Source organism: Somniosus microcephalus, chromosome 3, assembly GCF_052327205.1.
Source record: "Somniosus microcephalus isolate GS21.2 chromosome 3, FLI_Smic_1.0, whole genome shotgun sequence".
Lineage (NCBI taxonomy): Eukaryota > Metazoa > Chordata > Chondrichthyes > Squaliformes > Somniosidae > Somniosus > Somniosus microcephalus.
In genome coordinates, this window is record NC_140989.1 from 172,265,449 (window position 1) to 172,291,369 (window position 25,921).

The 25,921-nt window shown below is 50.1% G+C and overlaps 1 pseudogene across 1 annotated transcript in view; it reads right to left on the reverse strand.

Annotated features, from left to right (window-relative positions):
* Window positions 1-220: 220 nt before the first annotated feature.
* The window catches only part of LOC147121559 (uncharacterized), a 33,331-nt pseudogene continuing 7,630 nt past the window's right edge, over window positions 221-25,921 (reverse strand). Inside the window, exons 2-5 of the transcript XR_015077575.1 lie at window positions 24,432-24,562; window positions 12,310-12,318; window positions 1,355-1,493; window positions 221-850 (exon numbers count right to left, since the gene is read on the reverse strand). The product of XR_015077575.1 is annotated as an uncharacterized LOC147121559 (transcript). The remainder of the gene's footprint in view (window positions 851-1,354; window positions 1,494-12,309; window positions 12,319-24,431; window positions 24,563-25,921) is intronic.

Consider the following 25,921-nt stretch of genomic DNA (forward strand, 5'->3'; position numbering starts at 1 on the left):
CCGTAATCGTAAGCTTTCTTTTGACGTGACGCGCACGTCGGTACGCTCTATAACTTTCAAACGTATAGAGAACGGACAGACAGACAGAAGAGCCGCTTTATATATATAGATAGGTAGATTAAAAAAAATAATAATAAGATAATAAGATAGATAGATAGAAGATTAGCTTGGGCAGCTGTAGGGACACTACAGTTGTCCTCAGTGCCGCTGGGCTGGGAAGGGAAATTGGCTAGGATTTTGCTCCTGATTCCTGTCCACCGGCCCTGATGAAAGTATGCATGTGTGGACATTGGCTGAGGATAAGATTGGGCTCTGCTGTGATGCTCCCCCATGATGAAATAGCTTGTTGACACTGTAAAGGTTCACCCATGAACAATGGCCACCGGTGGTGATGGAACCATACCCCAACAAAGAATCAGGAGGTGAAGGGAGAAACTTAAAAAAGAACTTTTTTTTAAACATTAGCGGAGGCTTCAAAAAAGGAACCCCAAATCAGTAGAGTACATATGAACACAGACTACTGTGTGTTCACTTACAATACAAAGTTTTTAAAAAGCCGTATTGATTATTTCAAACAGTAAACTGTTACCCTGGTATTTTTCTTTCAAATGTTGAATGTTCTTGCTGTCTAGCTGACTTGTCAGATGGTTGATTTCCAATTCATTTTCTCGGGAAGCATATCTACTTTGGTTCAGTTCTTTGAAACTGTCTGAATACTCCATCATTGTTTCTGTGTCAACATGTTCCTGAAACTCTTGATCATTTCTCAGCACTGGTGATATCAACTCATGTCTTGGATGAGCATTGACAGGTGAGTTTTGCCCTCCTTCCATGTCTGTATTATGCACAGCTAGAATACAAACAGATCCAATTAAACCATCAGAATGGGTTGGCCATAACCTCAGGAAGACAGCTATCGAGATTGCCATCTGTATTCTGTGAACATTATCAACCTGGATCACAAGCACTCAATCCTGGGTCGTAGTATAATTCCATTGCCTTTGGTTTGCCTCATGGTAGGTACCCAGTTGCCTACGTTAAAGAGATTGTTAACTGAAATGAGAGTGCTTGGAATTGGAGGTAACCTATCGGCTTGGATAGGGAATTGGTTAGGAGGTAGGAGACAGAGAGTAGGGATAATGGGTATGTACTCAAATTGGCCGGATGTGGGGAAAGAGCAGGGGTGTGGGACTAATCGGATCGCTCTTTCACAGAGCCAGCATAGGCACATTGGGCCGAATGGCCTCCTTCTGTGCTGTAAGATTCTATGAAGTGGAGAAAGGCAGCAAAAAAGGATGAAAAAAGTATAATACAAATCCAACTTTACTCATAAAGATAATGAAGGCACCCCTACCTTTCTGGAATGTGCTATGGGGAAGACTCACAGAGTAACGCTTATTCAGTCTGGGTTCATAATTTGTGTACATTTTACAGTATAAAGCTTGGTCTACTGGATATTTCTCTCTTTTTGATCTTCCCAATTCCATGTTCTACTGCAAAAAGAAAATTATGTACATCAATTCCTCAAGATCACTTGTTTTACAAACATTCCACATATTATAGTGTGAAGTAACAAAAAGCAATTTGAAAATACCACGTGTCATCGATAGTGGACATATGAGGCATAGGTGGGTTATGTCACCTATGCTATAGGGGTAATTTTTTAAAATTGCACATCCAGTGCACACCTTGGCCATGGGAGCACCTAACAATTTTCTATGTAATAACTTTAACTTGTCTTTTATTTAAAGCTTAGGATTAAAGCAAGGTGATAGGCAACATGCACCAGATTTCAAGCAGGTACAGGAAACTCTTTATTATCCGGCACCAATGGGACCGGCGTGGTGCCGGTTTATCAAAAAGTCCGGATTACAGAGAGGTATCGTTTTTAAAAGGTACGAGAGCTCCGTACACAGCAGCAAATCCAGGCTTCCCTGTTGCTTAGCAACATGTGCAGGAACTCCGGCCACAGACCAAGCGTTCCTGTTGCTTAGCAAAAAGTGCACGAACCTCAGTTACACAGCCACAGATCCAGGAACTGCCACTAATATGAAGTAAAACTTACCTGAACCTACTCCTGAATTTTGCTGGTTAAAAGAGAGTTTCCTGTACATGGTGCTTGGTGGCACTGGGGAAGGGGAGGTAACTGGGTTTAGTAGCATGTAGGGGGAGGAATGCCCTCGGCCTTTGTAGCACTGGGTGGAGCTCTCGTAGCCTAGAAGCACCATGATGCAGGTAGTGGGATTTTTCAGCACTCGGGTGTCGTGGCATTTAGATGTACTTAGGAGGGGATGGTTCTGCAGTTTAGTATTTATTGGGAGTAGAGAGGCCATGGGTTTGGCAGCACTGGGGGTGGGGGCATGGGGTTTGGCAGCACTGGGGGGGGGGCATGGGTTTGGCAGCACTGGGGGGGGGGCCATGGGGTTTGGCAGCACTGGGGGGGGGGCATGGGGTTTGGCAGCACTGGGGGGGGGGCATGGGGTTTGGCAGCACTGGGGGGGGCATGGGGTTTAGCAGCACTGGGGGGCCATGGGGTTTAGCAGCACTGGGGGGTGGCATGGGGTTTGGCAGCACTGGGGGGGGGGGGCATGGGGTTTGGCAGCACTGGGGGGGGGGCCATGGGGTTTGGCAGCACTGGGGGGGCCATGGGGTTTAGCAGCACTGGGGGGTGGCATGGGGTTTGGCAGCACTGGGGGGGGCATGGGGTTTGGCAGCACTGGGGGTGGCATGGGGTTTGGCAGCACTGGGGGGGTGCATGGGGTTTAGCAGCACTGGGGGGGCATGGGGTTTAGCAGCACTGGGGGTGGGGGCCATGGGGTTTAGCAGCACTGGGGGGGACATGGGGTTTAGCAGCACTGGGGGGGCCATGGGGTTTAGCAGCACTGGGGGTGGGGGCCATGGGGTTTAGCAGCACTGGGGGGGCATGGGTTTAGCAGCACTGGGGGTGGGGGCCATGGGGTTTAGCAGCACTGGGGGTGGGGGCCATGGGGTTTAGCAGCACTGGGGGGGGCCATGGGTTTAGCAGCACTGGGGGGGTCATGGGGTTTAGCAGCACTGGGGGGGCCATGGGGTTTAGCAGCACTGGGGGGTGGCATGGGGTTTGCAGCACTGGGGGGGGCCATGGGGTTTGGCAGCACTGGGGGGCCATGGGGTTTGGCAGCACTGGGGGGGCATGGGGTTTAGCAGCATTGGGGGGGCATGGGGTTTAGCAGCACTGGGGGGGCATGGGGTTTAGCAGCACTGGGGTGGCATGGGGTTTAGCAGCACTGGGGAGGCATGGGGTTTAGCAGCACTGGGGTGGGGGCCATGGGGTTTAGCAGCACTGGGGGTGGGGGCCATGGGGTTTAACAGCACTAGGGGGGGGCATGGGGTTTAGCAGCACTGAGGGGGGTGGCATGGGGTTTAGCAGCACTGGGGGGTGGCATGGGGTTTAGCAGCACTGGGGGGGGCATGGGGTTTAGCAGCACTGGGGGGGCATGGGGTTTAGCAGCACTGGGGGGGCATGGGGTTTAGCAGCACTGGGGGGGCATGGGGTTTAGCAGCACGGGGGGCATGGGGTTTAGCAGCACTGCGGGGGCATGGTGTTTTGCAGCACTGGGGGGGCATGGGGTTTAGCAGCACTGGGGGGCCTTGGGGTTTAGCAGCACTGGGGGGTGCATGGGGTTTAGCAGCACTGGGGGGGCATGGGGTTTAGCAGCACGGGGGGCATGGTGTTTAGCAGCACTGGGGGGGCATGGTGTTTAGCAGCACTGGGGGGGCATGGGGTTCAGCAGCACTGGGGGGGCATGGGGTTTAGCAGCGCTGGGGGGGCATGGGGTTTAGCAGCACTGGGGGGGCATGGGATTTAGCAGCAGTGGGGGGGGGGTTGCACGGGGTTTAGCAGCACTGGGGGGTACATGGGGTTTAGTAGCACTGGGGGGCATGGGGTTTAGCAGCACTGGGGGGCATGGGGTTTAGCAGCACTGGGGGGGCATGGGGTTTAGCAGCACTGGGGGGGGCATGGGGTTTAGCAGCACTGGGGGGGCATGGGGTTTAGCAGCACGGGGGGGCATGGGGTTTAGCAGCACTGGGGGGGCATGGGGTTTAACAGCACTGGGGGGGTGCATGGGGTTTAGCAGCACTGGGGGGCATGGGGTTTAGCAGCACTGGGGGGGCATGGGGTTTAGCAGCACTGGGGGGGCATGGGGTTTAGCAGCACTCGGGGGGGGCATGGGGTTTAGCAGCACTGGGGGGGGAGCATGGGGTTTAGCAGCACGGGGGGGCATGGGGTTGAGCAGCACTGGGGGGGCATGGGGTTTAGCAGCACGGGGGGGCATGGGGTTTAGCAGCACTGGGGGGGCCATGGGGTTTAGCAGCACTGGGGGGGCCATGGGGTTTAGCAGCACTGGGGGGGGCATGGGGTTTAGCAGCACTGGGGGTGGGTGGGCCATGGGGTTTAGCAGCACTGGGGGTGGGGGCCATGGGGTTTAGCAGCACTGGGGGTGGCGGGGCCATGGGGATTAGCACTGGGGGTGGGTGGGCCATGGGGATTAGCAGCACTGGGGGTGGGTGGGCCATGGGGATTAGCAGCACTGGTGGAGGGGGGGCATGGGGATTAGCAGCACTGGTGGGGGGGGCATGGGGTTTAGCAGCACTGGTGGGGGGGGCATGGGGTTTAGCAGCACTGGGGGTGGGTGGACCATGGGGATTAGCAGCACTGGGGGTGGGTGGACCATGGGGTTTAGCAGCACTGGTGGGGGGGGCATGGGGATTAGCAGCACTGGGGGTGGGTGGACCATGAGGTTTAGCAGCACTGGTGGGGGGGCATGGGGTTTAGCAGCACTGGGGGTGGGTGGGCCATGGGGATTAGCAGCACTGGTGGGGGGGGGCCATGGGGTTTAGCAGCATTGGTGGGGGGGGGGGCATGGGGTTTAGCAGCACTGGTGGGGGGGGCATGGGGTTTAGCAGCACTGGTGGGGGGGGCATGGGGTTTAGCAGCACTGGTGGGGGGTGGGGTTTAGCAGCACTGGTGGGGGGGCATGGGGTTTAGCAGCACTGGTGGGGGGGGCATGGGGTTTAGCAGCACTGGTGGGGGGGGCATGGGGTTTAGCAGCACTGGTGGGGGGGGCATGGGGTTTAGCAGCAATGGTGGGGGGGCATGGGGTTTAGCAGCACTGGTGGGGGGGGCATGGGGTTTAGCAGCACTGAGGGGGGTGGCGTGGGGTTTAGCAGCACTGGGGGGTGGCATGGGGTTTAGCAGCACTGGGGGGGGCATGGGGTTTAGCAGCACTGGGGGAGCATGGGATTTAGCAGCACGGGGGGCATGGGGTTTAGCAGCACTGGGGGGGCATGGTGTTTTGCAGCACTGGGGGGGGCATGGGGTTTAGCAGCACTGGGGGGGCATGGGGTTTAGCAGCACTGGGGGGGCATGGTGTTTAGCAGCACTGGGGGGGCATGGGGTTTAGCAGCACTGGGGGGGCATGGTGTTTAGCAGCACTGGGGGGGCATGGGGTTTAGCAGCACTGGGGGGGCATGGGGTTTTGCAGCACTGGGGGGGCATGGGGTTTAGCAACACTGCGGGGGCATGGGGTTTAGCAGCACTGGGGGGGTGCACGGGGTTTAACAGCACTGGGGGGGGGTGCATGGGGTTTAGCAGCAGTAGGGGGGCATGGGGTTTAGCAGCACCCAGGGGGCATGGGGTTTAGCAGCACTGGGGGGGCATGGGGTTTAGCAGCACTGGGGGGTGCATGGGGTTTAGCAGCATGGGGGGGCATGGGGTTTAGCAGCACTGGGGGGGCATGGGGTTTAGCAGCACTGGGGGGGCATGGGGTTTAGCAGCACTGGGGGGGTGCATGGGGTTTAGCAGCACTGGGGGGCGCATGGTGTTTAGCAGCACTCGGGGGGGGGGCATGGGGTTTAGCAGCACTGGGAGGGGGGCATGGGGTTTAGCAGCACTGGGGGGGGCATGGGGTTTAGCAGCACTCGGGGGGGGGGCATGGGGTTTAGCAGCACCGGGGGGGCATGGGGTTTAGCAGCACGGGGGGGGGTCATGGGGTTTAGCAGCACTGGGGGGGCATGGGGTTCAGCAGCAGTAGGGGGGCATGGGGTTTAGCAGCACTGGGGGGGCATGGGGTTTAGCAGCACTGGGGGGCATGGGGTTTAGCAGCACTGGGGGTTGCATGGGGTTTAGCAGCATGGGGGGGGCATGGGGTTTAGCAGCACTGGGGGGGCATGGGGTTTAGCAGCACTGGGGGGGCATGGGGTTTAGCAGCACTGGGGGGGGTGCATGGGGTTTAGCAGCACTGGGGGGCGCATGGTGTTTAGCAACACTCGGGGGGGGGCATGGGGTTTAGCAGCACTGGGAGGGGGGCATGGGGTTTAGCAGCACTGGGGGGGGCATGGGGTTTAGCAGCACTCGGGGGGGGCATGGGGTTTAGCAGCACCGGGGGGGCATGGGGTTTAGCAGCACGGGGGGGGGTCATGGGGTTTAGCAGCACTGGGGGGGCATGGGGTTTAGCAGCACTGCGGGGGGGCATGGGGTTTAGCAGCACTGGGGGGGCCATGGGGTTTAGCAGCACTGGGGGTGGGGGCCATGTGGTTTAGCAGCACTGGGGGTGGCGGGGCCATGGGGATTAGCAGCACTGGGGGTGGGTGGGCCATGGGGATTAGCAGCACTGGGGGTGGGTGGGCCATGGGGATTAGCAGCACTGGGGGTGGGTGGACCATGGGGATTAGCAGCACTGGGGGTGGGTGGACCATGGGGATTAGCAGCACTGGTGGGGGGGCATGGGGTTTAGCAGCACTGGTGGGGGGGGCATGGGGTTTAGCAGCACTGGTGGGGCCATGGGGTTTAGCAGCACTGGTGGGGGGGCATGGGGTTTAGCAGCACTGGTGGGGGGGGCATGGGGTTTAGCAGCACTGGTGGGGCCATGGGGTTTAGCAGCACTGGTGGGGGGGGGCATGGGGTTTAGCAGCACTGGTGGGGGGGGCATGGGGTTTAGCAGCACTGGTGGGGCCATGGGGTTTAGCAGCACTGGTGGGGGGGGCATGGGGTTTAGCAGCACTGGTGGGGGGGGCATGGGGTTTAGCAGCACTGTGGGTGGGGGCCATGGGGTTTAGCAGCACTGGTGGGGGGGGGCTTGGGGTTTAGCAGCACTGGTGGGGGGGGCATGGGGTTTAGCAGCACTGGTGGGGGGAGCATGGGGTTTAGCAGCACTGGTGGGGGGGGCATGGGGTTTAGCAGCACTGGGGGTGGGGGCCATGGGGTTTAGCAGCACTGGTTGCGGGGGGGGGTCTTGGGGTTTAGCAGCACTGGGGGTGGGGGCCATGGGGTTTAGCAGCACTGGTGGGGGGGGGCTTGGGGTTTAGCAGCACTGGCGGGGGGGGGGCCATGGGGTTTAGCAGCAGAAGATAAAGAGGGAACAAATAGAAAGTGCTCACTCTCTATCTCCCTTTTTATCTCAATGTCTCCCTCTCCATCCCTAGAACAGTAAATAAGCACATGGCTCGCTTTAATCAATATAATTGAATCAATGAAAACACCGAGCAGGTATATTGTTTTGAAAATGACCTCAGAATTTTGAAATTCCATGCTTTATGCAGTTTCATATTTTGATGGAATATCTCGGGTAGAAGTCCCAAACTTTACGGTTGCCTTCAGCCAGGAAATTGCTCTGATTCCGTCTTTTTCTCTCCGACAGCCTCTTTACAGTAAAAAAGCTCCCAATTTTAGCTTTACCCGAATAAAGCATTGAAGTCTGTTCTCTAGCTTTTAAAAAAAATTAATTTAAAAAAAAACAATTTTGCAAAAACTGCAGATAAACATTCCGGCAGTTCAGTTCAGTAACTGCTACTGGTGCAGTGTGGGAAAGGGGGTACATTGCATTTGCTCGGACTGTACTTGGCTAATAGTCACAGCTTTGGGCAAAAGTATCAAGTCTCTGGGAGAGGTTACAGTTTTCAAGTAATTGTTCTTAATGAAGGCATTAAAAATACAATGGATAAATGTATTCCTGTTCTTGTGGAATATATAATTACCCAATTATTCAGTTTAAATTCTTATTTTAGACATTAGAAATTTTATTTACCGAGGAAAAATGATGGATGATCTTTTTCCTGAAGACATTTTGACTGATTTGTGGGGAAAAGACACTGGGCCAAATTTTGCTGTAGCAGGGCATCTAACAGCATCTGCCATGAATTAGACTGGCCCTTGCACGGTTAGGTTTTTAATTTTTTCGCGTGGCAAGTTGCTGAATGTGCGAGCTGTTAATGGCGCAGCGAGGGAAACGGCATCTGCGACCTGCTTGAACAGGGCAAGCAATTGTGTACCTCCTTAGCCAATCAGATTGAAGGATTGGAAAGTAAACAAAAATTTAATGTGACATTTTAAAAATCTCCAATCACAATTAAAACCGGAAGTAATTACCACTTATCACGTTGTTAGGCTGGAATGGGCAAGACTTATCTTTCTGTGGTGAGTTTAGTTTGTATCTACTGCACAAATACAGCAACTTCACGCCGTTCAATGCATTTCAATGGTGAGGCAGACAGCGAGATGTTGATTTCGCGAAGCTAACGGTGGAGTGGCGGAACTCTGACAGCAACTTTTGGATTTTTGAGTTTAACCGCACATCTGTCCCTCGCCTGAAGTTGCTGTACCATTTGTACATAATTAACGACGAGCACCATTAGTCACACCATTACTTTGACAGGAAAATCTGGGCCAATACAATGCCACCTAATGTCATGGTAGATAATGTAAAGTCTGTGTGTTCTAGTTGTAATTAATAACACACAGACTACAAGATTAAAGTTCAACAGGTCTTTACTGGTTGGAGGTCAGGACTATACTAAATACAATCTTACTACACAGTGCTCACCACCGGTATTACGTATTACGTATACAGCAGCCAGAGCAAGTAGTACATCTCTTAAGGTGGAACAGGCTTAAGTTCTCTTAAGGTGGAACAGGTTACATACACCACAATCCTCCCTTTTTAGCTTAATAGTCATATCCCCATTTAACATAACATCATAACATATATACATATATAACTTCAGGTATAAACAGTTCAAAGGTTCAGTCTCTCAGGAGGCCTTCTGATTCGGTCTGGATAACGCCTTTCAGTGGTCTCTGATTCTTGTTGCTGAGGTGACTCTTCTTGTTGGTTTCCTATGTATTGGACGTCATCATCAGGTACAGTCCCTGCCGAGGTAGATGCTTCAGGTTCATTAACGTCTTCCACAGTTGTCTCTGTCGCAACCATGGGTTCGACCCTTGCTCTTGATTCTACCAGTTGATCCACATGACGCCTTATCACATTGTTACCAATATCTACTGTGTACATCAGAGGTCCTTGTCTAGCCCGAATTGTTCTGGACTGCCATTTTTCGTTTCCATAGCCCCTTGCCAACACTGGTTGTCCTACTTCGAAACTTCGAGTGGACTTGTTATTAATATGCCGGAACTGTTTGTTTTCCACTTCCCTCCGCACATTTGGTTTTAACAAGTCCAACCTGGACCGCAACCTCCTGTTATAAAACATCATGGCAGGACTTTGGTTAGTCACTGCATGAGCGGCGTTTCGATACGCCATTAGGAAATTGTCCACCTTGTGCTGTAGCGGAATCTGATCATCGTTCATGGCCTTTATTGCCTTTTTGAATGTTTGGACAAATCTCTCGGCCAACCCGTTTGTCGCCGGATGATATGGGGCAGAGGTATAATGTTTCACCCCATTCTTCTTTAAGAATTTTTGGAATTCTTCCGACACGAACTGTGGTCCGTTGTCCGAACAGATCTGTTCTGGCAATCCGTTCCTTGCGAATATTGTTCTTAACACCGCAATTGTCTTTTCTGAAGTAGTGGTATTCATCTTGATCACTTCTGGCCATTTGGAATGTGCGTCCACCGCAATTAGGAACATGGAGTCCATGAATGGACCAGCAAAGTCAATATGTACGCGTTGCCATGGGGCTGAAGGCCATTCCCATGGGTGTAGTGGTGCGATCGGAGGTGCATTTTGCACTTTTTGGCACCCAGCGCAGCTTTTCGTCAACTCCTCTATCTGTTGGTCAATACCCGGCCACCATACATAAGCCCTAGCAAGACTTTTCATCTTAACTCCCCCCAGATGACCTTCATGCAGTTCTTTTAGAACTCTTTCCCTTAACTTGGGAGAAATAATCACTCTTGTCCCGTACATCAAAGTACCATGGCAGACGGACAGCTGGTCTCGCCTTGCCGAGAATGCCGGTAACAGAGGATCACCACGTGTTGGCCATCCTTTCACTGTCACCTCGTAGACTCTGGACAGTGTCGGGTCGTTCCTGGTTTCTCTTTCAATACTTGCATTGGTGACTGGTAAACACTCGATGATGGTCGAATGAAATAACTCAACAGGGTCAACTTTCGTCGTTTCTTCTTCTTCTTCAGGTAGTGGCAGGCGCGACAGCCCATCAGCATTGCCATGCTGCTTCGCACCTTTGAATTCTATTTGATATTGATGTGCCCCTAGGAAAAGGGACCATCTCTGGAGGCGCTGTGCTGTCATCACTGAAACACCCTTCTTAGGGTTAAAAATGGATACCAACGGCTGATGGTCTGTCAGAAGTGTGTATTTTTGGCCCTGCAGGTAATGATTAAACTTCTTCACTCCCCATACAAGGCTGAGAGCCTCCCTATCGATCTGCGCATAGTTGCGCTCAGCGGAGGTCAATGATCTGGATGCAAACGCGACTGGCCTTTCCGTGCCATTTGGCAACTTGTGTGAGAGTACTGCCCCAATACCATATGGAGAAGCATCACAAGCCAACCGAATAGGCAGTGTCGGGTTGAAGTGAGCCAACACTTCCTCTGAGGTGATCAATTCTTTGCTTTTGCGAAATGCCTTCTTACAGTTTTCGCTCCATTCCCATGGTACCCCCTTCTGTAAAAGAGCGTTTAGCGGGTGCAGTACCGTGGATAGATTTGGTAGAAATTTATGGTAATAGTTAATCAATCCTAGAAACGACCTCAACTGAGAGACATTATCCGGAGCGGGAGCCTTTACAACTGCCTCTATCTTGTCAGGAGACTTATGAAGCCCCTCCCGGTCAATGACATGACCACAGTACGAGATCCGCTTCTGGAAGAACTCACATTTCTGCCGATTAACTCTAAGTCCATACTCTTTCAGTCTGTTGAGCACCAGTTCCAAGTTTGCGAGGTGTTCTTCATCACCATCACCTGTAATCAGAATATCATCCAGGTAACATTGTGTGCCTGGAATTCCCTGTAATACTTGCTCCATGGCCCTCTGCCAAATTGCTGGAGCCGATGCCACTCCAAAAACCAGCCTATTATACCGGTGCAAACCTCGATGCGTGTTGATCGTGAGGCATTGGCGTGACTCTTCTTCAACCTCCATCTGCAAGTACGCCTGCGCCAGGTCTATCTTGGTGAAGTGTTTCCCGCCAGACAACGAAGCAAAAATATCCTCAATCCGCGGAAGCGGATACTGCACCGTGTGAAGCACCGGATTAACGGTGATTTTGAAATCTCCACAGATGCGAACCTTCCCTGGTTCTCCTGGCTTGTTGCTCGAAGGACGTTTCATAACGGGAACAATGGGCGTAGCCCACTCACTCCAATCTACCTTAGACAGTACACCTGAACGTTCTAGCGCTTCCAGTTCCGCTTCTACAGTAGGCCGTATTGCATAGGGTACCGGTCTGGCTTTAAAAATGTTTGGGTGTGCATGTTCATCAATCTTGATGTTTGCCGTAATTCCTCTCAGTGTTCCCAGTCCCTGCTGGAACACCTCTTTAGCATCATCCAATATTCTGGACAATCGTTTAAGTTTGACGTCTGTTTCCCCGGAATCTACCGTTAGTGCCTTCAAGGAGTGCCAGTCCATATTCACTTTCCTAATCCACTCCCGTCCCAGTAGTGGTGGACCTCCTTCAGGTAGCACATATAAGTCCATTACTTGGCTTTCTTCGCCCTTGTGGACCACTTTTACCTCTATCTTTCCGATGGGGTACACTCTTTGCCCCGTGTATGTTTTCAATATAATCTCCGTATCCCGTAGGGGAATATGTTGGAATAACCTTTTGTAATCTTTCTTATTCATGACCGTCAATGCCGATCCAGTGTCCAATTCCATCTTTACTTGGACTCCAGCTATCTGAAGGGTGACCCAAATTGTCTGGAGATCTGCATCCTTACCAACGTTGTGTACTCTTAAGCTACCCAGTTCATTACTGCTAGCGTCTGAATCTGACTTCTGTTCGGTCGAACTGTTCTTTGTCACCTTGTGTACCTTTATGTATTTTCCTTGCGGTGACTTTTTGTTGCTGGTCTTCTTTCCTGACCGGCATACTTTAGCTATGTGGCCAAGCCTGCCACACGTTCTGCATTCTTGGTTTTTAAACCAACACTGGTTCTGATCGTGCGTTGTCTTTCCGCAACGATAACATTTTACAGTACTCAAACCCAATTTATTTGTACTGAGTTCCGGTGACCGTAGCTGCATTACTGCCGTGCCTCTCGCTGCGGCTTCGTGTGCTGCTGCCATAGTGACCGCTTTCTCAAGCGTCAGCTCATTCTCCTCGAGCAATCGCTTTTGTGTATCTTCTTTTAATAAACCACACACAAATTTATCTCGTAGCGCCTCTGTCAGTCTCGTTCCAAACTGACAGTACTTTGCTAGCTTACGCAATTCCATTAAATATTCAGCATTGCTTTCATCCTTCAGCTGCCTTCTGCTGTAAAATTTAAATCGTTCCGCTAGCATCAGCGGCGTGGGGTTTAGGTGATTTTTCAGGACAGTAACAATCTCCTCGAACGTCTTATCCGCCGGTTCATCTGGCGATAAAAGGTGTTTCAATTGCCCGTATGTCTTCGCACCCACCATTAAGTTTAATAATGTTAGTGCTTTCTCTTCATCTGGGATTTTATTTGCTTTACAATAATTTTGTATGCGTTCTACATACATAGCCCAATCTTCGATGTCGCTATCAAAGGTATTAATGTTCCCATGTTTAGGCATCGTTGCAATTTAATTTATTTTAATTTTTATCCAAGATGGTGGCTTCCGCGCTCTTGTCTTCGTCCTCCACCTACAAAATGGCGGTTTTCCCGCGCTTGGCGGTCTTCACCCGTCCCCCGATGCTGTCTCCGCTTCACCGCGGCTCTCGCGCCTTCAGTTGCCCCCAGACGCTGCGCCTTTTTAGCCCGAATGCGGCCCGGCCCTTATCACCAGCCGCGATCGATGTCCCCGCGCTGCGCCTTTCGGCCCGAATGCGGCCCGGCCCTTATCTCCGGTCGCGATCGATCTCACCGCCCTTATTCCTCCGTCTTCCCTCCCCGTCTGTACAGCCAACGCGGCCGACTTTCTGGTCGCGTCGCTGCCCGGCTTACCCACTACCGAGGTAGAAAGAAGATAGCCGACAGCCGCTGATGGAGGCTTCGAGTTCAGGATGTCTTCTGCACTCTGGTTTCTCGATGTCTGCCGCGCGACGTGTCTTCCAGCAGGGTGATGAGGGTGGAAGCCTCTCTTCGACGTCCGTTCTGTGGACGAAGCCGCCGTGGATATAACTGCCGCAGGGTAAGAATCTGACTCGTCGCCACTGTAAAGTCTGTGTGTTCTAGTTGTAATTAATAACACACAGACTACAAGATTAAAGTTCAACAGGTCTTTACTGGTTGGAGGTCAGGACTATACTAAATACAATCTTACTACACAGTGCTTATATACCGGTGGTCACCACCGGTATTACGTATACAGCAGCCAGAGAAAGTAGTACATCTCTTAAGGTGGAACAGGCTTAAGTTCTCTTAAGGTGGAACAGGTTACATACACCACAGATAATAATTATAGGCCAATGTTGTCACTTAACATTGGATTTTCTGTTAGAGCACCACATAGTGGCATCATAGGTAATAGTTACAGGCGAGTGTCTCACCTCCTGACTCCTCAAGGCCTTTCCACCAACTACAAGGCACAAGTAAGGACTGTGATGGAATACTCTCCACTTGCCTGGATGAGTGCAGCTCGACACCATCCAGGACAAAGCAGCCCGCTTGATTGGCACCCCATCAACCACCTTAGACATTCACTCCCTCCACCACCGGCGTACCATGGCTGCATGTGTGTACCATCTACAAGATGCACTGCAGCAACTTGCCAAGGCTTCTTCGGCAGCACCTCCCAAACCTGCGACCTCTTCCACCTAGAAGGACAAGGGCAGCAGGTGCATGGGAACACCATCACCTCCAAGTGCCCTCCAAGTCACACACCATCCTGACTTGGAAATATATCGCCATTCATTTATTGTCACTCGGTCAAAATCCTGGAACTCCCTCCCTAACAGCACTGTGGGAGTACCTTCACCACACAGACTGCAGCGGTTCAAAAAGGTGGCTCACTGTAATGTATATACCTTTAAGGGGGGGGGGAAACTATCTTTTACAGCTCATGTATACTGCAGTACCGGCAGTGACCACACCTGTATATAGCACTGAGTAGTAATCTGTACAGATCAGTTCCACTGTGAGCCACGTTGAGTAAACACCTGTTGTACCGTTCTCCTGCAGTCTGTGTCTTATTATACACGGACACAACATTGGCGACAAGGCAAGTTCGAACCTACCTGCAACTCTGCATCACCTCCCGGGGATTCGTTCCTGGAGATCAGTGGATTGGAGGTCAAGGCCAGAGACTCGGGCGTCGACCACGGGCAACCGCCCAGTCATCCAGCAGAGACTCGAGAATTGCGGGGGAGGCTGTCGAGAGCCAGGCTTGGCTTTCCAGTCGAGGTGGTCCAGCGAAACAGGCTGGCAACAGGTAGCGCGCAGACCCTTCCCGGACAGCGGTGGGCTAGAGCCCGACCGAGCGGCACAGCAAAGGGCCAAGCAGCGTCGACGGGGGAGAGAGAGAGAGGGCAGTGCGCACAGGGTGCAGCCGGTGTTCAGGGGCTGAGCAGCGTCGGAGAGAGGGAGAGAGAGACGCGCAGAAACCCGCGAGGCGCCGCCATTGCCACGAGGACCGCCGAGAGCGGCGTTGGCAGCAGCGCAGGAAAAGCGCGCGAAACCTACAGGGCGCTGCCATTGCCTCGAGAACCGCCGGGAGCGGCGTTGGCAGCAGCGGGGGAGGAAGGAAAGCGCGGGAGATGCCATTTTAAGCCATTGGGAGATGCCATTTTAAGCCATTGGGAGACGCCATTTAAAACCACACCCAAAATGCCGAAGAATGGCAGTATCACCGCATTTGACAATGAAGTCGAAGATTGGACTACATATGTCGAACGAATAGAGGTATACTGCAAGGCAAATGAGGTGTCAGATGACAAGAAAGCGTCGGTATTGTTAAATTTAATGGGTGCAAAGACGTATGGTTTATTACGAAATCTAGTAACCCCAACGAAGCCAATGGAAAAGAGTTTTGAAGACATAGTAACGATACTACAGGAACATTTAAACCCCACACCGCTGCTGATAGCAGAAAGATTCAAGTTTCATAAACGGAACCAGCATAAGGATGAAAGCAATGCTGATTATTTAACAGAACTGCGCAAACTATCGAAACACTGCCAGTTTGGAGCGGGACTGGCAGATACCTTAAGGGACAAGTTTGTGTGTGGGCTTCAAAGTGAAGGAACCCAGAAATGGCTTTTATCTGAAAAGGACCTTACGCTGGAAAAGGCTTTCAGCATTGCGGTATCATATGAAGCAGCAGCACGGGGCGCTGCAGAGATACAACAGAGACCGCAAGAATATGGCACAAACGAAATGTCATATGGAACAGAGAAGTGCTATCGCTGCGGCAGAACAACACACGACCAGAATGATTGCTGGTTCAAAGACAAAGTGTGCAGACAGTGTGGAAAAGTAGGACACATAGCACGAGTCTGCAGGTCGGGAAAGAAAACCAGCAATAAGAAACCTACCAAAGAAAAGTACAAGAAGGTACGAAGGTACATAAGATGACGGAGAATAGTTCAGACGAACAAAAGAGTGATATCGACTCCGAAAGCAGGGAGCTGAGTTGTCTGAAACTACATAATGTGATCACAACGGAGGATCACCGAACCATTTGGGTCACTCTCAAGATAGCAGGAGTCCAGGTAAAGATGGAATTGGACACAGGATCAGCCCTAACAGTCATAAACCGACGGGACTATGAACGGCTATTCTCACACATACCCTTGAGAGACACAAAAATTATTTTGAAGACGTACACGGGGCAAAAAGTCTACCCCAAAGGAAAAATAAGGGTGACCGTTATCTATAACGGTAAGGAAACACCAAAACTAGACCTGTATGTATTACAAGATGGAGCACCACCATTACTGGGACGTGAATGGATCCAGAAAATACAACTGGATTGGCATTCCATACAGGCACTGACTGTGGCTGACAAAAAGGATGACGACGTCACACCTGGGCGACTGTCAAAGATCCTAACTGATGCAAAAGAAATGTTCCAGCAAGGACTCGGAACACTAAAAGGCATGACAGCGACGATTAAAATTGAAGAAAACGCAAGCCCAAAATTTTTTAAGGCCAGACCGGTACCTTATGCGATCCATCCAGCCGTCGAAGCAGAGCTGGAGAGTCTGGAACGTTCAGGTGTACTGTCCAAGGTAGGCTGGAGCGAGTGGGCTACACCCATCGTCCCTGTGATGAAAAAGTCGTTGAGCAGCACGCCTGGGGAACCAAGGAAGGTTCGCATCTGTGGGGACTTTAAGGTAACACTGAACCCGGTCCTTCACACCGTACAATATCCACTTCCGCGGATTGAAGATATTTTCGCCTCGCTATCTGGAGGGAAACGCTTCACTAAGATTGATCTGGCCCAGGCGTATCTGCAAATGGAGGTAGAAGAAGCATAAAAAAAAAACCTCTCAATCAACACCCATAAAGGTCTCTACCAATACAACCGGCTGGTATTTAGGGTAGCATCAGCTCCGGCTATTTGGCAGAGGGCAATGGAACAAGTCCTGCAAGGGATCCCAGGGACCCAGTGTTATTTGGACAACATCCTGGTCACGGGCGAAAATGACAGTGATCACCTTGCCAACCTGGAGCAGGTGCTCACTAGATTGCAGGAATATGGGCTCCGAGCTAACCGCCCCAAATGCGAGTTTTTTAGAAAACAGATCTCGTATTGTGGCCACGTTATCGATAAAGAGGGGTTACATAAGTCCCCAGAGAAGATTGAGGCAGTAGTCAAGGCTCCAGCACCGGAAAATGTGTCACAACTGAGGTCGTTCCTCAGGCTGGTAAACTACTACCATAAGTTCTTGCCAAATTTGTCTACAATACTACACCCACTGAACACCCTACTGCAAACTGGGGTGCCATGGAAGTGGAGTGACGAATGTAGATGAGCTCTCCAGAAGAGCAAAACACTAATCACATCGAAAGAGGTATTGGCCCATTACAACCCAGCATTACCAATTCGGTTGGCATGTGATGCGTCACCCTACGGCATTGGAGCGGTGCTGTCGCACAAATTCTCGGACGGCTCAGAGAAGCCAATAGCCTTTGCGTCACGATCACTAACCTCAGCCGAGCGTAACTACGCCCAGATTGACAGGGAGGCCCTCCGCCTAGTGTGGGGAGTGAAAAAGTTCAATCACTATCTTCACCTTGCTGACTGATCACCAGCCTCTTGTCTCCATTTTTAATCCGAAGAAGGGCGTTCCGGTGATGACTGCGCAACAACTACAAAGGTGGTCACTTTTTCTAGGGGCGCACCACTATGAGATTGAATATAAGGGCACGAAACAGCATGGAAATGCTGATGGGCTATCACGCCTGCCACTGCCTACTGCGGAGGAAGCACCAGCAGTGGATCCTGTCGAAATATTCCATTCGACTATAGTTGAATACCTACCGGTAACTAACGCTTGTATCGAAAAGGAAACCCGAAATGACCCGACACTGTCTCGGGTATATGATTTGACGGTGAAGGGATGGCCAGCACATGGCGGCTCACTGTTGCCAGCATTCTCGACAAGGAGAGAACAACTGTCAGTGTGCCGGGGGACCTTGATGTGTGGATCCCGAGTGGTAATTCCACCCAAGTTAAGGGATAGAGTACTCAATGAGCTTCATGAGGGTCATCTGGGAGGGGTAAAAATGAAAAGCCTAGCCAGGGCTTATGTGTGGTGGCCGGGAATCGGTAAACAAATCGAGGACCTGACCAAGAGCTGCTCAGGATGCCAGAAAGTCCAAAATGCACCACCACAGGCCCCTCTACACCCATGGGAGTGGCCCTCATCTCCATGGCAACAGGTGCATATTGATTTTGCTGGTCCATTCATGGACTCAATGTTTTTAATAGCTGTGGATGCGCACTCGAAATGGCCTGAGGTCATCAAAATGTCCTCCACCACCACGGAGAAAACTATTGCAGTCCTACAGACCATTTTTGCCAGGAATGGCTTGCCAGAACAGATTTGCTCCGACAACGGACCACAGTTTGTGTCCGAAGAGCTCCGGAGGTTCTTGAAAATGAATGGAGTAAGGCATTACACATCCGCCCCGTATCATCCAGCCACAAATGGATTGGCTGAGAGGTTCGTACAAACCTTTAAGAAGGCAATAAAGGCTATGTACAATGACAACATTCCGCTGCAGCACAAGGTGGACAATTTCCTGTTCGCCTACCGGAATGCGACACATGCAGTCACCAACCAGGCCCCAGCCATGATGTTCTTTAACCGAAGGTTAAGATCGTGCCTGGATTTGCTCAGACTAAACGTACGAAGAGATGTTGAGAGTAAGCAATTCCAGCACATCACGAGAAGCCAACAAGGAGCTTCAATGTAGGGCAACCAGTCTTGGCCCGCGACTACTGAACAGAAAAATGGCAGCCAGGAACGATATGCACACGGCAGGGCCCACTAATGTACACAGTGGACGTTGGGGAGAGCATCGTGAGACGCCATGCTGACCAGATCCTAGAGTCACAGGAACAAGTCAACCCCATGCCTCGCCCATACGTACCTGGTGATGAACCCGACGTACAGGTTGCATCTACCCCAGAAACAGTAGCATCGGAAGCTGATGAACCAACCGACGATAGGGGGCCAGAATCGCCTCCGCACCAAGAGCAAGACACTTGGGAAAGGCGCTATCCAGAAAGGATCAGGAAGCCTCCCCAAAGACTGAATATATAAATAGACTATTTTCAGCTAATGTTGCATGTTAAAAGTGTTAATTGTAATTAGTTTTATATTTAATTGTTAAATGAGTGTTATGGTACTGTTAATCTAAAAGGGGAGGAATTGTAATGTATATACCTTTAAGGGGGGAACTATCTTTTACAGCTCATGTATACTGCAGTACCGGCAGTGACCACACCTGTATATAGCACTGAGTAGTAATCTGTACAGATCAGTTCCAGTGTGAGCCACGTTGAGTAAACACCTGTTGTACCGTTCTCCTGCAGTCTGTGTTGTTGTGTATGTAATATGTGTGCTACTTTGAACCTATGGACAGGACTGCACTACTTGTTGGGCGTAGTGATACGCAGTACCACTCCTGGCCATAGGGGTATAAATAGTACTGTGGGTACTGATCTCCCCTCAGTTCCCGCCTGTGGGCATGAAGTAAAGACCTATGTATAGTCCCTACCTCCAACCAGTAAAGACCTGTTTGAGTTATACGTTTAAGTCTTTGTGTTAATTGTTCAATACAATACACATACTTAACACTGGCGACGAGTCAGGTTCTTACCCTGCGGCAGTTGAAGAGAGGTTTCAAACATCACCACCCCACTAGAAGCGACAGGCTTTAGGACTCTGAAGCCTCCATCAGCGACTGAGCACTGGAGTGCAGCAAACATCCTGACAGCTTCCAGCGACTGACAGAAGTCTTTCTGCAGTTTCCTTGTTCAACCTAGGTGGTGGGGTAAGCCGTGCAGTGTTGGCTGCAAAGACAGGGCTGGGGAAGTTGGAGAAGATAAGGGCGATCGCAATCCCTGATAAGAGCCGCGGTGAAACGCGCGAGCGGGTGAGCCAGAGGCCGGGAGCCGCTTCAAGTGCGAGGCGCAGTGCGGGCCAGCGATCGGAACCAAAGATAAGGGCCGCACTCGGGGGCTGAAGGGAGACGGCGTCGGGGGACGGGTGAAGACCGCCAAGCGCGGGAAAACCGCCATTTTGTGGGCGGAGGACGACGGCAAGAGCGGGAAGCCGCCATCTTTGATAACAAGTAAACAAAATAAAATCTGAGAAATTGCAAATCTACAATGCCTAAACACGGGAATATTAGCACCTTTGATAGTGACCTCGAAGATTGGGCCATATATGTTGAAAGAGTAAAAAATTATTGTAAGGCCAATAAAATTCATGACCAAGATAAAGCTCTAACATTATTAAATTTAATGGGTGCGAAGACATACGGGCAATTGAAACACCTGTTATCACCAGATGAACCGGCGGATAAGACGTTCGATGAGATTGTTACTGTCCTGAAAGATCATCTAAACCCCACGCCGCTGATGCTAGCGGAACGATTTAAATTTTACGACAGAAGGCAGCTACAGCATGAAAGCAATGCTGATTATTTGCTGGAATTGCGTAAATTAGCGAAATATTGCCAGTTTGGAACGGGACTGACAGAGGCACTTCGAGACAAATTTGTGTGTGGTTTATTTAAACAGGATACACAAAAGCGACTGCTCGAGGAGAATGAGCTGACGCTTGAGAAGGCGGTCACTATGGCAGCAGCACACGAAGCCGCAGCAAGAGGCACGGCAGTAATGCAGCTACGGTCACCGGAGCTCAGTGCACACAAATTGGGTGTGAGTTCTGGCAAATGTTATCGTTGTGGAAAGACAACGCATGATCAGAACCAGTGTTGGTTTAAAAACCAAGAATGTAGAACTTGTGGTAGGCTTGGACATATAGCTAGAGTATGCAGGTCAGGGAAGAAGACCAGCAACAAGAAGTCACCGCAAGGAAAATACGCAAAGGTACACAAGGTGACCGAACAGGAGTCCGATTCAGACGCTAGCAGTAATGAACTGGCTAGCTTAAGCTGTAATGAACTGGCTAGCTTAAGAGTACTCAACGCTGGTAAGGGTGCAGACCTCCAGACAATTTGGGTCACTCTTCAGATAGAAGGAGTCCAAGTAAAACTGGAATTGGACACTGGATCGGCATTGACGGTCATAAATAAGAAAGATTACGGAAAGTTATTCCAACATATTCCCCTACAGGATACGGGGATTATATTGAAAACATACACGGGGCAAAGAGTGTACCCCATCGGGAAAATAGAGGTTGCAGTGGTCCACAAGGGCGAAGACAGTCAAATAATGGACTTATATGTGATATCTGAAGGAGGTTCTCCACTACTAGGACGGGAGTGGATTAGGAAAATGAATATGGACTGGCATTTCCTACAAACAATAATGAGTGAGAACTCGGTGAAGATAGTCGGCCCAGACTCTGGAACGGATGATGGTAAGCCCAACTCAGGTGCAAAAGACAAAGTTTCAGCACAGAATTCCACTGAGCAACAACAACATAGTTTAACTGTGGATTCTGAGTCTGGCAAGTCTACTGATGTGCCCATTTCTGAGGGACACCGGGCTCGAACTCAACTCCATTTCAAACTACAACAGCAATTAGAACAAATGCTTCGCCGTTGTGAGCAAGAGTTGAATGCAACGAAAGAGTTCTTTGATATAGAGTTGGAGAATCTGGAAAGACAACAGAAGCAGCTGATGGAGAAAATGGAGCAGGAGCACACAAAACGTCTGATGTCAGAGGAGTTAACGGTCAGCCAACTCCTGCATATGCTGAAGGACAGGACTCTGAAATGGGAAAAACTTGAACACGAACTTCAATATTCAAACGAAAGGGGTTCGGAGCTCTCAAAGGTTATTGGAAGAGCTGAGGTGGCAACACAGACTGAGATGACTGCAACAGAGCAGCCCTTGGATGCCAAAAGTACGCTGACTCACGTCAACGTAGAACAACAGACCGCTGAAACAGCTGCTCCGGTAGAGGGATTGAATAGTCCGATCAATCAATCTCCAAAAGAAGTTGAAGTAGTAAAATCTCAAATGAGGTCATTAGTAAACGACTTGCTGAAAGCCCAGAAAAAGCTGGATGAAGAGGTACGCATGAAGAAGTCTCTTCAGGAAAGATGTCTGGACTTGGAACAAAAGCTGGCTAACGCCCAGCTGGGTATGGAGGAAATAGAAGACCCTCTCGCTGGCCTAGATCAGGACGACACCGAATATTACTATGTCCTGTCCTGCCCAACTTGTAACTTCGACTCCCACCATACAGAAATCATGGAGGAGCACCGAAAGTCTACGGAACATCGGGAGAAGGTGGCTCTACTACGGAAAAAGGAGGGAGAGAAGGAGGAACTGCGCATGCAGCTGGCAGCTGACAGTGGAGCCCAGAGAGTCTCCAAGAAGCAGAAAAGGAAAAGTCGAAACAGAAGATGACCCATCTGAACCATTATTACCTCTACCAGATCACACACGTGGTCCCTCCGAACGGAGCCAATTCAGTTCGGAAGTTCAAACTGTTAAATCCATGGAAGGACTATTGAATGAGTCACTCCAGCAACGTGAACCGACTCCACCACAGAGATTGAATCTGTGAACTGTTTTCCGCAGAGACTGAATCTGTGATCTGTTTTGACATGAAGTTATCTATGTATCTATGTTATTCTGTTATGTAAACCTGAAGTTATATATGTATATATGTTATTACGTTATGTTAAATGGGGAGATGACTGTAAAGCTAGGAAGGGAGGAATGTTGTGTATGTAATATGTGTGCTACTTTGAACCTATGGACAGGACTGCACTACTTGTTGGGCGTAGTGATACGCAGTACCACTCCTGGCCATAGGGGTATAAATAGTACTGTGGGTACTGATCTCCCCTCAGTTCCCGCCTGTGGGCATGAAGTAAAGACCTATGTATAGTCCCTACCTCCAACCAGTAAAGACCTGTTTGAGTTATACGTTTAAGTCTTTGTGTTAATTGTTCAATACAATACACATACTTAACATGTGTCTTATTATACACGGACACAACACTCACCACCACCTTCTCAATGGCAGTTTGGGACAGGCAATAAATGCTGGCCTTGCCAGCGATGCCTACATCCCATAAACAAATTTTAAAAAAAGTATTACAGCTAAGTGTTTATATTTTAACAGTGAAATTCCCATTAGAAATGTTTATATAGCATTCTACAGAGTAAAATTGTGACACCATGCATACAATTGCATACCATACACAAGATTTTTAATAATATATAGATAGATATGTGCATGGTGTGGGAGAAGGCATGGGCCATGATAGAATTAAAAGTAACTGGAGGCTTGGGTCGACGCCGGGACTGATCAACACAAATCTGGAGGCAGTGTGCATTTTGGCAGGAATTTAAATCAAAGGAGGATGTGTGGTACAGGGCACATGATCTGCACAAGATGTGCAAGTTCTAGTTCGAGAGGTTTAAATTTTTGGTGTATGTAACTCAGGAACAGTGAGAGGCATGTTAAACTGGTATGGGTAAAAGAAAAACAGAAGTTAGTGTGGATGCAACTCTTGCAAGTCTAAAGCAAGGGGCAATATGATGGCAGTGTGAGGGATGCAAGGAAACTTGCGAGGGCATGTCTGAAGTGATGTGAGGTGAATGTAATGTTGGCCTGGAATTGAAGAAGGGTCTTACGGGAAAGGAAAGGTGTATGAGCGTTGCTGGCACCACTTGCACGTGGGGTGACCATTGGTACTGAGTCACATTAAAATTGCTGACCACACCTATGGGAGACTTGGGATTACAAAAACAGACCTGCTAGATCTTGTGCAACACTTTGTCAACCCATTCTTTCCTCTTGTAAATGAAAGGTCTCAGTTTCTTAACGTGCCCCAACCAAGAACTAATGATGCCTATCCCATTGACAGAAGCTTGATCGAGTGACCAAACAATCCTCGATTTGAGCTTGCAACCTTCTGGTTGAGTTTCAAGGCCTCAACCTCATCACTTTGAGCCCCTTTGTAAAGTTGCCTGAACCACAGCACAAATTTGTACCTTGTTCAAAAGTAATAACAACATTTCTATTTCTCAATACACAATTAGAGCCGCACTCCCTACACGGTGGCATAGTGGTTAGCACTGTTGCCTCACAGCGCCAGGGACCCGGGTTCAAATCTGGCCTCGGGCGACTGTCTGTGTGGAGTTTGCACATTCTCCCTGTGTCTGCGTGGGTTTCCTCCGGGTGCTCCGGTTTCCTCCCACAGTCCAAAGATGTGCAGGTTAGGTTGATTTGGCTATGATAAATTGACCCTTAGTGTTAGGGGATTAAATACGTGGGGTTACGGGGATGGGGTGGGATATGTGTCGGTGCAGGCTCGATGGGCCGAAATGGCCTCTATCTGCACTGTAGATTCTGTGATTCTGTGATTCTGTGTGATAATGTGATACCCATTTTGTGTAGATCCTGTTTTTATCTGACAGTGCGGTTTGTCCTGCTGGAGCATTTCAATGCACGCTCTCATTTCGTTCTGCTTTTCACTCAGTTCCCTGATTTGAGTGGTTGCTCCTTGAAGCTGTTCCTGCAAAATGAATTTAAAAAAAAATCATTTGACTTCTACTTACACAAAAAAAGCTCTGAGTCAGAAGGTTGTGGGTTCGAGCCCCACTCCAGAGACTTGAGCACAACAATCTAGGCTGACACTCCAGTGCAGTGCTGAGGGAGTGCTACACTGTCGGAGGTGCCGTCTTTCAGATGAAACGTTAAACCGAGGCCCCGTCTGCTCTCTCAGGTGGATGTAAGAGATCCCATGGCACTATTTTGAAGAAGAGCAGGGGAGTTTCATGGGCATTCGCTGGGCAGTAGTGCAAATAGCCCAACTCTCGGCCAGCGAATGTCCATTTCCCGGGGATGCGGAGCATCTGCCAAGAAGATTCTTGACAGATTGCAAGTTCCAGGTTTTCGCGCATGATGCAGCGCATGCCTAAACCCGAAACTTGTGGGGCACTTATGGGCCGAGGCCTTCTTATTGCCAGTAATTGTACAATTCTTATCTATTAAGCCGGGAGTGGCTAGTCTGCATCTTGAGCCTAATGCAGAACTTTTGTTGCTGAATTGCTTTTCTTTGCTTAGCTGCACTTTCCAAAGACTCAATCCCACTCAAAGCCTGCCAAAGGAATAGACAAGGAATGACACTGGTGTTACGGTCTATCAGCCTTGGCTTAGTGCTAGCTGCCATCTGTGAGTCAGAAGTCATGGGTTCAAGTTCTACTCCAGAGACTTGAGCACATAACCTACGCTGACACTTCGGCTGGAATTTTCTTTACCTGGGTGGGTCGGGTACGGGCGGTCAGCGTGGCGAATCGCGACCCCATTGCTGCTTCCATCCTGCTCCAGAAATCGACTTTGCGTTAATGGGGCCTATTAAGCCCACCCAGCATGTTACCCGGCCCAGTTAAATGGCACGGGTCTGATGACGTCATCCATTTCAATGATCTCATTAGATCAGGAAAGGTGATTGCAAAGCCACACTCAACTTCATCCTGCTGTACTTCTCATCACATCCCCATCACTCTGCCTTCCCAACCCTACTCCTGCACATCCTTACTCACACCAACATACCTTGCACCTCCATTCATCCCTCTCTCTCTAAGGCCTTCTTTTACCAGGCATCCTGGCCAATATTTATCCCTCAACCAACACCACTAAAACAGATTATTTGGTCATTTCTCTCAATGCTGTGTGCTGTGCACAAACTGGCTATTGCGCGTCCCTACATTACAACATTGACTACACTTCAAAAGTGCTTCATTGGCTTTGGGATTCCTGAGGTCACAAAAGGCGCTATATAAATGCAAGTTTGTTTGTTTGTTAGAATGCCCATGATGCCAATAGTGGAGACTAGGCACACTCCACAGGGAAATCAAGAAACCAAAGAAGT